The 16891-nt window shown below is 42.9% G+C and overlaps 11 non-coding genes and 1 gene segment (V, D, J or C); 4 read left to right on the top strand and 8 right to left on the bottom strand.

Moving 5' to 3' along the window:
* The window catches only part of LOC145362510 (Ig heavy chain C region-like), a 202270-nt gene that overhangs the window by 131858 nt on the left and 53521 nt on the right, over positions 1 to 16891 (bottom strand).
* trnaf-gaa (transfer RNA phenylalanine (anticodon GAA)) lies at positions 77 to 149 on the bottom strand. Its single transcript has one exon. It is a non-coding gene; the product is annotated as a tRNA-Phe (tRNA).
* trnat-ugu (transfer RNA threonine (anticodon UGU)) lies at positions 1058 to 1130 on the top strand. The gene has a single exon. It is a non-coding gene; the product is annotated as a tRNA-Thr (tRNA).
* On the bottom strand, positions 2967 to 3038 carry trnae-cuc (transfer RNA glutamic acid (anticodon CUC)). Its single transcript has one exon. It is a non-coding gene; the product is annotated as a tRNA-Glu (tRNA).
* trnal-uag (transfer RNA leucine (anticodon UAG)) lies at positions 4224 to 4305 on the top strand. The gene has a single exon. It is a non-coding gene; the product is annotated as a tRNA-Leu (tRNA).
* Positions 5374 to 5446, bottom strand: trnav-cac (transfer RNA valine (anticodon CAC)). Its single transcript has one exon. It is a non-coding gene; the product is annotated as a tRNA-Val (tRNA).
* On the bottom strand, positions 5867 to 5938 carry trnae-uuc (transfer RNA glutamic acid (anticodon UUC)). The gene has a single exon. It is a non-coding gene; the product is annotated as a tRNA-Glu (tRNA).
* Positions 6498 to 6571, bottom strand: trnan-auu (transfer RNA asparagine (anticodon AUU)). The gene has a single exon. It is a non-coding gene; the product is annotated as a tRNA-Asn (tRNA).
* On the bottom strand, positions 8319 to 8392 carry trnan-guu (transfer RNA asparagine (anticodon GUU)). Its single transcript has one exon. It is a non-coding gene; the product is annotated as a tRNA-Asn (tRNA).
* Positions 8824 to 8894, bottom strand: trnag-gcc (transfer RNA glycine (anticodon GCC)). The gene has a single exon. It is a non-coding gene; the product is annotated as a tRNA-Gly (tRNA).
* On the top strand, positions 9954 to 10025 carry trnaq-cug (transfer RNA glutamine (anticodon CUG)). The gene has a single exon. It is a non-coding gene; the product is annotated as a tRNA-Gln (tRNA).
* trnar-acg (transfer RNA arginine (anticodon ACG)) lies at positions 10296 to 10368 on the top strand. Its single transcript has one exon. It is a non-coding gene; the product is annotated as a tRNA-Arg (tRNA).

Here is a 16891-nt window from a genome sequence, read left to right as displayed (position 1 = left end):
TGTGTGAGCTGATGTTTGAAGACAGTGTGAGGCAAAATGCGCTGCCAATTAGCACAGAAAACCAGCAAGGTGATCCTGCCGAAACCCGGGATTGAACCAGGGACCTTTAGATCTTCAGTCTAACGCTCTCCCAACTGAGCTATTTCGGCTGGCGGGTAAGCTAAAAGCTTTCGTCTCCCAGGTATCTAAGAGAGCAATGATTTCTGCCCATTCGTTCATGCATCATTTTCATCTTTCTTCAAATAATCTCAACCAAATGTCCTCAGTGATAAAAGCAAATTACTGCGGATGGGAAAAGAGGAAATGTTCCAAAATCTCCCAATGTCTGACAGCACCTGTAAGGAGTGAAAAGGGCGGACGCTTCGAGTCCAGATGACACTTTATCAAACGGAGCTACTCCGATCGAGAAGACAGACAGGAACACAGGCTGAATGACTGTTTGTCGATATAAGAGACAGAATTGCCAACATTGAGACTGCAATCCCTGCCCAGAGGATAGATTGGGACTTTCTAACTGAGGTTCAAATCCTGTCATTTTCACCTCCCGTCATTTCTCATCGCGACTTATTTTTGTTGAAAATTATTGGAAATAAAGCAATGGGCACAGAGATGGTCAATTCATTACCAATCTCTCACATCAGCATCACTGAGGGTCCAGTGATCAGGATCGGCGCCGTGACGCGGTTTCGATTCCCAGTCATGGAGTGAATCATTTTTTGTTCAATTCTTTATTTCATGAAAACACGCCCCACAGCGTCTGTGAAGGGAACAACATCTAAATCTTCCAGCTGGATGAACTGCCAGCGGAGCTGGAGAAGTCAGAGGTGTAACACTAAGGGTAAACTCTGAAGAACATACATGCCAGATGCACAACATACATGTCAGATACACACACAACACACATGTCAAATCATGTCACTTTCAAGGTGTGTCTTTTAACTTCCTGCTCTCCACCTCAGACATTTCCACATTCATCAAAAATCCCCCACCACAAACCCCATCCTGCTCCTCAATCCACTGATAATGTTACTAGTGCCGGGAGGTGCTGACGGCATTTGGCTCCATAGCTCAGTGGTTAGAGCACTGGTCTTGTAAACCAAGGGTCGCGAGTTCAATTCTCGCGGGAGCCTCCGTCCAAAGTTTAGCTAATACAAACTGTTGGAAAAAGGCAGACAGAGTGGGAGACGAAACGGAGTCCTCTTATGAGTGGAGGGGCAGATTAGGTGCTAATTTGGAAAGCAAAACGATGTTCTTCGTGAAAAGAAATCGAAAGATCAGAACATATTTGACGAGCTGATAAATATAAATGTTGATATGAGGAATGGAACCGATGCGTTTGTACAAGGAGTGCTTAAAGTTAGCATGTAGGTGCAGCAGATATTTGGAAGGGAAATTACATTTTGTTCTTATTGCCGGCAGACTGGAGTTTAAAAATAACGAGGTGTTTCTGCTGCTACACAGGATTTTGTGGAAACCAGGTTGAATATTCTGTGCAGATGTGACAGTCACATTTAAAAAGGGATATGCTTTGCATTAGAAACGGTAAAGAGAAGGTTCACCAGATTGTTCCCTGGGGTCAGTGAGTTGTCCTGTGATGAAATTCTCTGGAGTTTAGAAGAATAAGCGGTGATCTATTTAAACTTACACAGTTCTGATTCGGTTTGATAGGATGGAGGCTGAGAGATTTTCTTTTTCTCTGCTGGTCGGGAATCTAACCCCCTGCGGCACAGATGAGGGGCTGGTCATTTAGGGCTAAGATAAGGAGAAATTACTTCACTCAAAGGGCAAGAATCTTTGGTATTTTCTGTACCTGACAGTTATGTACGCCCCATCATCGAGCACATTTAAGGTCGGGATAAACAGGTTTCTGATCTCTTGGAGAATTCAGGGATACGGGGAGCTGGTGGAAAAACTAAGTTGTCTCCCAAGATCAGCCATGATGGTATTGAATGATGGAAATCTCGATGGACCGAGTGGTCTGCTCCTCCTCCTATGATTCCTGTTAGAATAAAAACAGAAAGGACTGGAATTTCTCAGCAGGGTTTGCAATAAATGTGGAGCAAGACACAGAGTTAAGTTTCCGAGTTCACTATGATTCTTTTCAAACCAGTAACTGAGTGTGAATTATAACAACCAGCACAACATCGAAACTGCAAGCGCTTACAGTGTCACTTGTAACTGTCTGTTTGAGCACACAATACGATCAGATATTTCAGATGGTGATTAGTCAGCACCTATAAACCCATTAAATCCCTTTGGAGACTGAACCAGATGTGAATAAACGCTCGGTGTCAAAATCGAACTTTCCTCTCAGTGCACTTTATTTCATAGAAAACATTTGAGGGTGAAATCAGAGCAGTGATAACATGTCTTTAACACCGAGGTTCAGATAATTTTGAGCAACAAACTGAAATCAAGCAATTTTCCCTGACCTGACATGAGAAAACTTAATGAGAGCTTCTGCCCGGTTTCGGACCGAGGCCTTTTCGCGTGTGAGGCGAACGTGATAACCACTCCACTACAGAAACAGCTGACATAGGGTAGAGCAAATCTGCCTGTCTGCAATGTTCAACTACATTGTGTCGCTGCAGGTTCCGATGGTCAGTCTGAGAGCCCATGTCACTGAATTCAGGAAGATAACCGTTACTTTCAATCTGATTGTACAACTTATCCCCAACATCAACATTTAAAAGCGTTCGTCTGCCAAATATCTAAGTCTGGCAAATATCTAAGGGAGTAATGGTTTCTACCCATTCATTAATGCGTCATTTTCATCTTTATTCCAGTAATCATCCGCATTTTGTCTCATCAGCGCTTTGTAACCTGTCGCTCCCTTTTTTCTTTGTTCTTCAAATGTGACATTTCCAATTCAGGTAGTAAAGAGGAAATCCCCCTCATACTGATTCCGACAGAACTGGTGCAGACCGGGAAGTAACACAGGATTGTTGTACAGCAATAAATCTACATTCCCTGACCGGGAATCGAACCTGGGCCACAGCGGTGAGAGCGCCGAATCCTCACCACTAGACCAGCAGGGAAACTGACGGAAAGCTTATAAAATATTAATGTATCCATGAGCCACCTGCCTTTTGTCTCGTTTCTGTTTTTTTTATTCACCAAATACAAGTTTATTCCTTCTCATTGTCATGTTTATATCACACGCAAGTGATATAAACTTGTGGCCACAGTGCAGAATCCAAACCACTGATCCAACAGGGAAGCTGGCAGTGACTTTCCCTATCAGCGGATCATCGTCATTTTAGCCATTCTCTTCCCTCTCTTCCGTCACCCAATGGGCAGGTTTCTCATTAAAAAAACGTACTCTGCTTGTACATACACTTGACATCTGCCATCGAGCCCATGGTGGTGAAAATGATGACTTTGCACCATTGGAACACCCGGGTTCCGCCATCACCAGCTCAATGTTACCTTGTCTACCATTCCGTGCGTCAAATAAAACATCCTCCAACCTTACGTTCTGCCCCTTTTAAGAACTGACCCCTGATTTCATAATTAGATAATGCACGGTGATCCCATCAGGTTAATTAAAATTTACAAAAATATGAATAATAGAACTTTTCCCTCAGCCTGAAATAATAATGATTTGGAAAAAGAAAATCATACTATGGGATTCGGACGCGATAACTGTCTCACAGTTATTGCTGTAATTGGCTGAACACTTTCCTGGTGTTGAAAAAGAAGGTGCCATTTTGCAGGAGAAAATTCTGGTTCAAGGGTCTGCCGTGGAAATTATAATAACAACAGGATTGTGGACAAAACAAGTTGTAAAACTCACTGTAATCTGCTGGTCTGGTGGTTAGAGCTTGAAACTTTCACTGCTGTTTTGATTGCAGGTCAGGGAATGAAGATTTATTGCTCTCCTCCAATCCGTGACAATAAATATCAGTTATTTCCTGGCAGAACGCTCAAATCTCAGTCTCGCCTTGTATCCTGTCCTTTCTCAAGTGAAGACCCTGAGCAAATTCAACAGGGAGCCATATTGTTCTTTCTGAGGTCCAGACGAGGTTAAGGACAGTTTAAATGGAGCCGGCTCTTCACTGCAGCTCATTGTGTTTCTGACTGGAGATGATTTTTGTTTGCTGCACATTTCAGGATCATCTGATTCGGTTACGATTCCCTCATGGCCCATCCCAACTCCACAGATTCTGACATATTTCATTATTAATGCAATGAAATGACATGAGTAGGCTGTTTTCTTACGTGGTAGCGTGGCCGAGCGGTCTAAGGCGCTGGATTTAGGCTCCAGTCTCTCTTGAGGCGTGGGTTCGAATCCCACCGCTGCCAGAATTGGTGCCAGTTTTTGTCCTTGGAGCTGAAATCCAACAGCTCGGGTTGGACGCAGGATTCTGTGCGGTGCCGTTTTTGACAGTTGCCCTTGTAAGAACAGAATATTGTGTTTGACTCGTCAATCGTCAGTTCCGATACGACACAGCCAAAAAAACACGCACCGACCTCCTCTGAAGGCAAGTCCGGGACCCGGCCTTCAGAATGTTCTTCCTTCCCCAGTAAGTCTCCAGAGTTCAGAAGCTGTGACATCTTCTTCAGAGCCTTCAGTGTACAATCGATGGAGACGAATATCACGCGAAGGCCATCTCCACACCCCTACTCATTACCTTCAAAAAACAGAGCAACAGGAAATTGAGAAACGACGAGCTTCAGGGCAGTTGAAATGATGGTGTCCCTTCAGTGCAGCTCATTGTGTTTCTGAAGTGAGATGATTTCTGTTTGTTACACAGTTCAGGCTGACCTAATTCAGAGAAGGATCAGGCTCAATCCTCTCAATGGCCTTTCCCAACTTCATTTCTTCAAACGAATTTCAGTAACATTTCTGTTAAATAATATGATTGTAATATACATCAGTGTGGTTGTGTGGCCGAGCGGTCTAAGGCTCCAATCTCGGTGGAGGTGTGGGTTCAAATCCTAACGCGAGCGAAATGGATTTAAATTTTGATCCTTACTGCTTTTGTAAGATTGAATGCAGGAGTGTGTGCAGTGTCGTTTTCGTCATGTGATTCTTCTGTGAAATGTGCGCCTTTTCCTCTAGTTCACTTACAGTATTACTTGTATCTGACTGTTTGAGCACACGCTACGATCAGAAATTTCTGATGGTGAATAACCATATTCGTCTGCACCTATAAACCCATTAAATTCTGTTGGAGACTGAACGAGATGCGAATAAATGCTCGGTGTCAAAATCGAACTTCCCCGTCAGTGCACCTTATTTCACAGAAAGTATTTCAGGATGAAATCAGAGAAATGATAACATGTCTTTAACACTGAGTTTCGGATAATGTGCAGCAATAAACTGAAACCAAATAATTTCCCTTCCCCGACATAAGCAAGCTTAATGATTGTTTCTGCCTGGTTTTGAACCGGGGACCTTTCGCGTGTGAGGCGAACGTGAAAACCACTACACTACAGAAACAACTGGAAAACTAACTGAGCAAATCAGCCTGTCTGCAATGTTCAACTAGGCTGTGTTGCTGCAGGTTCCGATGGTTAGACTGAGAGCCCATGTCACTGAATTCAGGAAGATAACCGTTACTTTCAATCTGATTGTACAACTTATCCCCAACATCAACATTTAAAAGCGTTCGTCTCGCAAATATCTAAGGGATCAATGATTTTTACCCATTCATTAATGCATCATTTTCATCTTTCTTCGAATAATCTCAGCATTTGTATCATCAGCTCTTTGTAGCCTGTCGCTCCCTTTTTTCTTTGTTCTTTAAATCTGACATTTCCAATTCAGATACTGAAAAGGAAATCTCTCTGATACTGATTCCGACAGAACTGGTGCAGACCGGGAAGTAACGCAGGATTGTTGTGGAGCAATAAATCTACATTCCCTGACCGGGAATCGAACCCGGGCCACGGCGGTGAAAGCGCCAAATCCTAACCACTAGACCACCAGGGAAGCTGGCTAATTTAAAAATATTAATTTATCCATGCGCCACCTGCCTTTTGTTTTATTTCTACACGGGAACACAATCTCAGGATAAGGCGCTGATGATTCAGGACTGAGATGAGGAGAAATTGCTTCACTCAAAGGCTGGTGAATCTTGGGAATTCTCTACTCCAGAGGGTTCTGATGCTCCATCATTGAACACATTTCAGTTTGGGTTAGACAGATTTATGATCTATCCAGGAATGAATGGAAACAGGAATATGGAATTGGAACAAATACTCAGCCACAAGTTCATTTTTCAATTGTATTTTTTTTATGTTTGAAGGTATAATTACACATATATATTATATATATATGTAATGGTGTACAGATATATATACGTGTATATGTATATACAATGTTATATGTAATATGCTTGAAGTCCATCGTCATTATATAATGTTGGTAATACCAGATAACAGTACAGCCGGGAACAATTCACACCTATTTTTTATTGGCACCCACGGACCCATTGCTAACAGGCAACTGTTTAACCATGAATGCTGATGGTGAGGAAATAGTAAAATTCCGTCCTTGGGTGGTCTCGAACCAACAACCTTTCGGTTAATAGCCGAACGCGCTGACCAATTGCGCCACAGAGACTGAAACAGCAGCTAAATATATTCTAAACCAGTTTGTGACCAATGATCACGCAATCTGAAGCTTAATTTCGTTATTAATGCACTGGGCTTTGCTTCTATAAGGGCTACAATCAACCCTGTCTCATTTATGACTGTTCATGGCAGTGTTCACTACAATCACACATTTGGTGCAGTCTTGTACAGTAATGCACTAGGCCATGTCTCTTTATATACTGCGTTTGACTCATTTGAATCATTATTGCAATAGACTTTGCAACTGTTTACGCTACATTACATGCCGCTTCATTTATTAATACATGTGGACATGCCATGGTAAATGCTACAAGTCATCGTCTCTGAACTATTATTACTTAGTCAAGAGTTCACTTACGTTACATTAGGCTCCATCTCAGGTATTATTGTGCTAGGCTCTATGTCATGCACTACTGAACACACCCGTGTATCACTAATAAAGCAGACACTTTCTCACTAATTGTTTTTCTATAAAATGTGTCTAATAGATGGAATCGAACAAAGAGCGAGTGCTAAGAATAGATGGATATTCACTAAAAAGTTCAAAATAATTGTGTGGATGAAATTGTGTTATAAATCAGAGTGAGTTAGGGCTCGAATTGTGCTGAAGTCAAAAATTATAACAAAGAACTATATTTACATATACACAGAACATATTATAGAGGTAGGGTACGGCTGGATTTCTGAACGGACGAAGGAAAATAATGAGCGCCGAGGAATGGAAAATCCAGCGAAAAAGGGACATGTGTCCAATTATAATGAAATATTATTTGATAATGTCTGGATGATAAAAGAGACAAATCTTTAAATCACAAAATGGTAAGTTTATACAATAATTAGCTGGTAATCGACATGTTCAATAACCGGAAGGTAAATATGAATGCAAGTATTAAATTCACTATCCTTCGGCCAGATTTCCTTGTGAATGTTACTGACAGAGATATTAACGCCATTGCTTTACTGATTGTTCCCTTTCCATGGAAACAGGGAAATAAGTGTTCCTCAAATATCTCCTCAAACCTGCTGCACTAACCTTGAGATTAAAGTGATACAACACCACCATCTGCTGGCGGACAACAGCGACTGCAGGCGCTGATGCTTGTGAGTCTGCGTACCGGTTACTGAAATATGAATATTGAATGATATTGTCCGAGATTGGAGTTTATAGAACGATCTCGGCTGACGTATTCGCCCTTTTTATAACCAGGCACCGCAGATAAATCGTGTTCTTCATTTCCCATTGGGAGATAATGTCTGGAGATTGAAGTTGGGATTATGTGAGACTTCAAACTGTACATTCGATGCAGTTATCAGACGTTAATCAAATTCAGAATCTTAGTGGGTAAACATTGCTGCCCTCTGCAATTCGTTTGTCAGACATTTTCACCGTTTAGTCTTAAAAAAGGCACAAAGAATCAGACATTTACAGGGATGCACACACACACACACACACACAGGTATTGGAACCTACAGAGAAACAGGGGGGCATACACAGATTTAGGGACACACATAGATGCAGGGGCACACTAGATTCAGATACACCAAGATTCAGGCGCAGACATATAGAGATCCTGGTAACTCGAAAGATGCAAGGGCACACACAGAATCAGAGGTATATACAATGTCTCAGCTTGTACACTACCAAATTTTCTCTCGTAGTTCCAAACTTTTCAATGAGTTGAAACAGGCAACTGTTTACCCGTGAATGCTGATAGTGAGAAAAATAGCAAAAATTCCGTCCCTGGGTGGTCTCGAACCACCAACCTTTCAGTTAACAGCCGAACGCGCTGACCAATTGCGCCACAGAGACTGAGACAACAGGGATTAAATATATTCTAAACTAGTGTGTCAGTGACCACAATTCTATTTCTGAAAACCTGTTCCAGAACTGCAGCATGACGGCACTGTTTACAATTCTATACAAGTCTCTTTAGTTCCGTTGATCCTGCAGCACTGCTGTAGTGTGTTTCTCCTATGAACGGGCAGGTAAAATGAATCCATGTCTCTTATCACAGGCAGGAATTCAACGGGAGGGAAGGGAACTAACCACCAGGAGTCCAAAGATCCAATACCTTCCACTCAATCATCAATAACACCATTCACAACTGCACCTCCTTCCGAATATTGTGATCCATTTCCCTTCAGGATTTCGTGCCAAGACTTAATATTTCCCTTGTTTTACCCCAATTTTGACAGGAGATTCGCTTCAATATACAGAGTGAACGGAGAGAAAAGCGACTTTGCATTGGCCAGAAATCGAACCCAGGCCTCCCGCGTGGCAAGCGAGAATTCTACCACTGAGCCACCAATGCTGTTTTCGCTGACACTACCCCCCACATGCTCTCTCTTCCTTCATACTCAGCAGCATTGTGATTTCCTTACTTTGTCCTTTCGTTCCCCAAATGCCCACAAATGCTCTCACTCAAATCTCACACGCAACATTGCACAAGCCTCTCATGCTGTTCAACACCTTCCTTTCATTCACAACCGCATCTCAAACGTTCAACTTTCCTCCAAAACACGTGCACTCTGAAAAATCCCCCTCTGACACAACCTCTTCCTCCCAAATATGCCTCTGCTTTCTCCACATCAGTCTAAACACGCTTAAAACTTGTTCAAATCATTTGCACACTATTTCTTACACTCAACCCATATCACTACAATATGCATCATGCCATTCTGCAAAAGCTTTAAGTTGCTACATTTCTTCAAAGCTGGTACCCAGTGCGACACCAGGACAAACTTCCACTTTCAACACTTGATAACACCGATATAGGGTTACAAGTTAGGTCGGAATGAATTTAAAAAAAATAGGGCTTAGGAGAGCTGGTAGGGGGCATGAGAAGTCCTTGGCAAGTCGGATAAAGGAAAACCCCAAAGCTTTTTACTCTTATGTTAAAAAATGCATTAAATCTTCATTTCTCGAGGCCAGTCTGCGATATCTCAAAGCGCTGAATCCTAACCACAAGGCCACCAGGATCCCATCTGCCTGATTCTCCCAGATACTGGTTACAGGAATGTGCACAGCGCCAATTGTCCGCACTCACACACTCCTTCCTGTCTGTTAAGATTTGAAATTGTTTATATTTTTCACATTGGCTTCCAGTGTGATGAAAGCAGAGCTGTGATAAGCTGATGTTGTTCAGTGGATTTACTGCAGTAAGGTTTATATCAATTCGATGCAAACATTGGTGTTTGAATGTGGTCAGTTACAGTGAAATTTAATGCAGTGGAAAGTAGCCTACTCATTTTTACAGGAGGAGCCAGCAAGGGAAATATAAATATGAATAATTGTGCAACGGGACTGATATTTCTCCCTGCTGTTCAAATTGGCACAAGTATTGATCCACGATTTTCAGGTTGTCACCTTGGGTTCTGTGGTGTAATGGTGAGCACTCTGGACTCTGAATCCAGCGATCCGAGTGCAAATCTCGGTGGAACCTTGTTTTAATTTGCAAATGCAGATGATGGATTGGCTGAAGGACGTTTCATTTAAATTTATCACCAAGTCCTAATCGAGAGGAGAATTTGCCAGCCCGTTCAACTGCTGTTACTCAATTCAAGGGCGATTAGGGATGATAGGAAATGAATAAAGACAATCTCAATAATGGACCTTTTCCTCACAAGTAAAAGCAAACTTTCTGACAGTTCTTGTGCCTGAAACTTTCGAAACATCGAGCTAATATGTAACAACTATCCAAATGCTCGCATGTGAGCCAGTAGCGCAATGGATAACGCATCTGACTACGGATCAGAAGATTCCAGGTTCGACTCCTGGTTGGCTCAGTACAAACCTTAATAAGGTGTTCACAAATTCCTTGTTACTTTCGATGAAAAAAGTATTTAATATCTTTATACTTATTCAGACAAATGTTGGCAAGCATATTTTGAGCTTCTCTGGAGAAAGTAATGTTAGGAGATTGCTAATGAACAGCAACCGACTATTTTACGTTATTTTTTTCCGAAAAAAAAAATCATTCAATAAGATTAGGATATTAAATAAATGCTAACCGCAAATACATTTTGGACAAAATTCAACATGCCTTTGAGAATTTACACAATTTTGTCAATTTTTTCATAAAATTCAGCATTTCTGATTTTGGAGAAAGCATTTCAAGCTGAGGTCAGTGCAAAGATAATATGACTGTAACATCGAGATTCTGATAATATTCAGCACCAAACTGAAATCATACAGGCTTCCCTCACCCTAGCATGTTTCAGATGGTGATTAACTATGTTAGTCTGCACCTAAACCTATTAAATTGTCTTGTAGACTGGATGACTTGCTGATATGTGCAGGTGTCAAAATAGGAAAGTTTCTTTCCTGGCAATGCATCAAACAATTTATCATTTCTTATTTGACACAAAGCATTTGAGGCCGAGGCCAGAGCGAAGATACTATGGGTGTAACATCGAGACTCAGATAATGTTCAGGGACAAAATGGCCCGGCCGATGAAGGCATGCTTTAAGGTGCGAGGGGCAAGGTTTAAAGGAGATGTACATGGAGGATTTTTTGCACAGAGAGTAGGGGGTTCCTGGAACTCGCTGCCGGGGAGAGATAGTAGAAGCGGATGCAGTTGTGACTTTTACGTCACTTGACAAATACATAAATAGGATGGGAATAGAGGGATATGGTCCCGGAAGTATAGGGGTTTTAGTTAAGTCGGACAGCATGGTCAGTGAAGGTTTGAAGGGCCGAAGGGCATGTCCCTGTGCTGTAATTTTCTTTGTTCTTTGTACTGCCATTTTTCTTTACCCAAAACTGAGCTTCAGACCCTGTTGCTCTATATTTAACCATTCCATCTCTGACATCTTCTCCACTCACACAACCCTGTGAGATGTCTGTACTGATCTTATTGTGGCATCATGAGCGTTCCACATACAACGTGACTTGTATCTATAAATTCTCATCTTGAACATTTCAATTGAAATTTCAGGGCAAGCAGAGCCTTTTGAGCAGAATTCCCATCCCCTTTTAATGTGAACAAGTTGTTTCTGATTTCACTACAGAGTTTGTCTATTAAACAATGACTGAACACAGGGGGTGAATGTGAGAAGCTGAAGTTTCCAGTTGAAGAGGTTCCCAGTGTCTCTGAGCAGCTGAACTGGGGAAGCCTTTGGGCGGAGACTGCGCTGCTGCTATTTCCCTTCCTGACCACCGGGGGTCGCTGTAACACGCCCGGGCGCTGCTCCGCCCAGTGTCACCTCTTGCCCACTCCGGCCCGGCCGCTGCTCGTTGGCGGAACATCCGGGGCCTGCAGAGAGGCGGGGTCAGCCGCCATATTTCCGTGACGTCACTGTCAGCCCCTCCCCTCCGTCGAGGAAAAAGCGACGGTTCAGAAATGTAGAAAGTGAGAGAAATTCCCACCCGGAAATCCCGCCCGGAGCGGAAATAAAATTAAATAAAATACATATTTTTATAAAGAGGCAGGTGGCGGAACCGCGCATGTGCTGCAGTATTTTCCCAGAGCGCACCGCGCGGGTGTGATTGAAAAACAGACGGAATAAAAAACAGAAACAATTTTCCCGAATGGAGAAGGAACCGAAAGTCTGACGGGTGAGGATGTGAATAATAATCATCAAGATTCAAAATATTAAAAGATTAAAATGGAACTGCCTGGGCGCATGTGCAGGAGGGGAATTCAACCAAAGTGCAGCGCGCGGGACGCCGTCTCCCTTGGCAACGCAAGATGGCCGCTGGCGGTGAGTGATTGTGGCGCAGGCGCAGTGAGGTCTGCCTGCAGCCCATTGTCCAGATTGCCCCCCAGTGGATGTGGTGGGGATGGTGCAGCAGATGGAGCAACAATCCCAGTTTCAATGGGGGGAGAGAAGCTGCAATGCTGCTCCCTGTTGTTCACTCCTCTCCCCAGTCTCAGCATTGCAGAGTGTTTAAACAAGAGGGTGCATTGTCACAGCAGCACCTTGACCTGCAGTTTAAGTTTATTTATTAGTGTCACTCGTAAGTCGGCTTACATTAACACTGCAAAGAAGGTACTATGAGAATTCCCCTAGTCACCACATCCCTGTTCGGGTAACACTGAGGGAGAATTTAAGCACGGGCCAATGCACCCTAACCCAGCACATCTTTCAGACTGGGGAAGGAAACCGGAGAAAACCCACACAGAAACGGGGAAAACGTGGAAACGACCCACAGGTCCCTAGGACAGTGAGGCTGCAGTGTTAACCACAGTGCCACCATGCTGACACTGGGGCAAATGTATCTGGGGGGAACACGGGGCAGGTGGGGGTCCGGCTAAGTCAATTTGATGAGGGGGTGGAGTCATCAGGAAAAATCAGCTTTCTCTCAAAAAAAATCTTCAATTTTTCCTCTTGTTTCTTATTAAAAACCAGCTCACTCCTCCATCCCGCCCATCAATAGGGCTAACAGAAAGCAGTGTCTGTATTTAGCTGTGTGTGGGTGCATCAGTGCATATGATTTCGGAAACTCTGCCTGTGTGTGGCTGTGCCTGTTTGTTTATCTGACCGTGTGTATTCAGGTGAGGTGTGTGTGTGTGTGTGTGTGTCTGAGTTTGTCTGAACACTTGTGTCTGCTCTGTGACTGTCTGTGTTTCTGTGTCCTTGTTTGAGTGTCTTGATATATGTGTTGTCTGAAAGTGTGTGTGTGTGTGTTTGTCAGTGTGTATCAGAGCGCGTCCATGTGTGTTTATCTGACAGCGTGTGTATGTTTGTCTGTGTGTCTGTGTGTCTGTGTGTGTCTGTGCGTATCTGTGTGTGTGTGTGTGTGTGTGTGTGTGTGCATGTATGCGTTTATGTCTGTGTGTCATTTTGCCTGGGACGATCTGCTTGTCTTTGTCCGTGTCTATGTTCGTGTGTGTGTCTGTCAGTTTTTACCTAAGAGAGTTTGCGTTGTTGTCTGAGTGTGTGTGCATGTCTGATTGAGAGTTTTTCTGTGTGCGTGTTTGTTTGAGTATGTGTATGTGCGTGTGTGAAAGTATGTGTGCGTGAGAGAGAGAGAGAGACAGAGAGAATGTCTGTGTGTATGTGTGTGTGTGTGTGTGTGTGAGAGAGAGAGAGAGAGGGAGGGAGGGAGGGAGGGATTGCCCACTATACTCCATGACTGCAAGGTTCTGGTCTCATTTGCACTGAGGCACTTACAGTATCTCCGGCTCATCACATGTTCACTTTTCCATTAACTCTTTCAGCGCTGAGCCGTGAGTTCAAATCTACAGCACACACATAAGAACAGATTAATTTCCATGTCCTGAAACCATCGAAACAGCCCAGTATGTTCCATTTTCTCTCCTTTTGGTCTCTGTAGTTGTAATTTTGGTTCTGGCTGTTTGCAGCTGAATATTTGAGTTGTATTCATTTCTGCATCTCTGATCTTCCGGGGGAAAAACAGAGAGAATCGTGACATCCGCCTGTTCCCGCTGTGCAATGGGCAGTCAGCAGAGGGCGGACGTAAGGCGCATCTGGACACTGAAACAGAAATGTTCATGTATTCATATCGGTTGCTCAATAATTAATTCAAAATTGAATAACGTATTTGGAAGGTTGAGATCGTAGGACAGTGATCATGTCACTGAACTGTCCCAGACTAATATTGTGGGCATACTGGTTCAAATCAATTCCCAACACAGCACCTTCAGTGAATCCAATGCAATTTGAACTTTTGAATTCAACAATAACTTTTGTGTCACAGATAGGCTTACATTAATAGTGCAATAATGTCACAGTGAAAACCTTCTAGCCGTCACCATTCAACGCCTGTTCCAGTACATTGATGTAGAATTTAGCATGGTCAATGTTCCTAACCAGAACATCTTTCGGGCTGTGGGAGCAAATCGGAACACCCGGAGTAAACCTAAACAGACACGGGGGCAAAATGCAGACTCCGCACAGACAGTGACCCAAGCCAGGAATCGAACCTGGCTGCCTGGTGCTATGATATAGCAGTGCTAATCACCATGTCAGTGTGCCGTCAGTCTGGGCATAAAAAGGAAGGAGAGAAAGAACATCCTTGTTATAGATGGGGTGCACCAAGAGTTCACCAGGCTGATACTTGTCCTTTGAGGAGAGATTGAGGTGTGCATTCAATTAAACTCGAAAGAATGGGTGATCTCATTGAAAGATATAAAATTCTGACAATTCCAGAATTATGACCCTTCAGTGCTGAAGGAACAGCTGATATATTTCCAAGACGGGATGGTGAGTGGCTTGAAGGGTGAATCACCTTTTGATGGTGTTCCTAGGTATCTAATGCCCTTGTGATTTTATCGTGTCTTGAGACAGTATTGTCTGGTGCTCTGGACACAAGAGTTCAAATCCCATCAACAGTGACAGGTGAAATTTAAATTTAATGAATGAAAATGTAGAATTGAAAATTCGGCTGAATAATAGAGACCTTAAGAAAACTGTCATCAGTTGTTGCAAAAGCACCTTTTGTGCACCAATTCTGTAACAATGCTCATTGGGGTTTGGAAGAAAATGATGGTGGTGGTGGGGGGGAGGGTGGCTGTGTCTTATAGAAACGCATACAATTATGAAGGGAATAAATATGATAGGAGCAAGGAGACTGTTTCCACTGACAGATGAAATTAGAACTAACAGACAAGACTTCCACATAAAGACAAGGAGAATTTGGATTGTGTTGAGGAGGAACCTCATCACCTAAATGGCTGTCAATCTGTATAAAGCCCTGCCCAGTGAAACAGTTGAGGCTGCATCGTTAAACATTTTTAAGGCAAAGATAGATTTTTCAGCAGTAAAGGAATTCAGGGTTATGGTGAGCGGGTGAGTAAGTGGAGTTGAGTCCACGAAAAGATCAGCTTTGTTTTTATTGAATGGTGGATCAGCCTCGGAGCGCCTGATGGCCTATTCCTGCTTCTAGTTTTTACGTTATTTCAGAAAGGAAATCTGCCTACAACCTGGACTGTGTGTGAGGCAAGACCGAGAGAAATGTGGCCAACATTTACCGACCTTCTGAAATATTCATTTAGACAAGAGGCGAGAGGTTACAACAACCACATGGGGCAGAAGAATAAAAATAACTCTTCATCTCTTACATCTTCCAGCCCTCATAACAAAGACATCAGTCTGAAACCTGAACTCGGTTTCTCACTTGCACAGTTACTGACTGGCTTAATGCAGGCAGCGTTTCCTGTTTTTGTCTGAATTGCTGCACTTTGGCCTACGCTGGTTTCTTCCCTGAGAAGAAATGTGTGGCTCATTTCGAGAATTCCAACTCACAGCCTGTTTTCATCCTCGCTCTCCCTGCCTACGAGTCCCTCCTTATCCTGCTGCAATGCTCCAGTGAAGCCCCAAGGACACTCTTTAAAAAAAAAGTCACACATTTAGGAGAGAGAAGAGTGGAAGGTTTTCCTCTCAGAGGGTCATGTGCCCCTCAGAAGGCAGTGGAAGCAGTTTTTCAATATTTTTAAAGGCAGAAGGAGCTAGATTCTTAGTAAACAAGAAGGGTGAAATGTGATCAGGGTTGGCAGAAGCTTATAATAAGTTCAGCCATAATCTTGTTTACTGTCAGAGCAGGGAGAGAGGGGCCAAGTGACAAACTGCTACTTCTCAGGAGCCTGTATGTTACTGTATACATATTAAAATTTCATGGTGGCTTAGTAAGGTGTACGTGTAAGAGACGTAGCAAGAACTGTTCTTGAAATCGATGATGAGCAAGTCGGGTTTACATCGCCAACTGTTCGGCTCTGGGATTCATAAGAACATAAGAACATAAGAACATAAGAAATAGGAGCAGGAGTAGGCCCGCCCCGCCATTCAATAAGATCATGGCTGATCTGTCTCAAAGACCAAAGTAAACATTTTCTGGGGTGATTTTCAAAAGAGGATGATTACAGAAGCGAAAATATAACATGCAGTGGGACATGTGTCAACGGCAAATACAATCCTTTTTTTTTAGCTCATTGAGATAGCAAAATGGTGTTCGTTAGGCCGAGTTAGCTCGTTTTTGAATATATAAACCGGATGAGTAACAGGATTGACTGGAATGTAACACTTTCATTTGATTCATTAATGGTTGCTGCCTGAAGAATCGGCTAAAAAGATACTTGTTAGTTCTTAGATTCTTTCTCAATAATTTTCATTCATTTGCCTATGAGTGTTGTTCGCAAAGCCAAAAATTGTTACTGGTCCGAAACACAAATTACTGCGGATTCGTTAATCCAAAACAAAAAAAAACAGAACATTCTGGAACATGTCAGTAGGTCTGACAGTATCGGCGGAGAGAGAATAGAACCAAAGTTTAGAGTCTCCTTGACAATTCGTCACGAACATCTGGACTCGAAACGTTTACACGATTCTTTCTTCACAGATGATGTC

This window comes from Carcharhinus amblyrhynchos, unplaced genomic scaffold (assembly GCF_965287045.1).
Source record: "Carcharhinus amblyrhynchos unplaced genomic scaffold, sCarAmb.v2.hapA scaffold_38, whole genome shotgun sequence".
NCBI lineage: Eukaryota > Metazoa > Chordata > Chondrichthyes > Carcharhiniformes > Carcharhinidae > Carcharhinus > Carcharhinus amblyrhynchos.
Note: the sequence above shows the minus strand (reverse complement) of the source record. Positions and strands in the feature narration are given on the sequence as shown.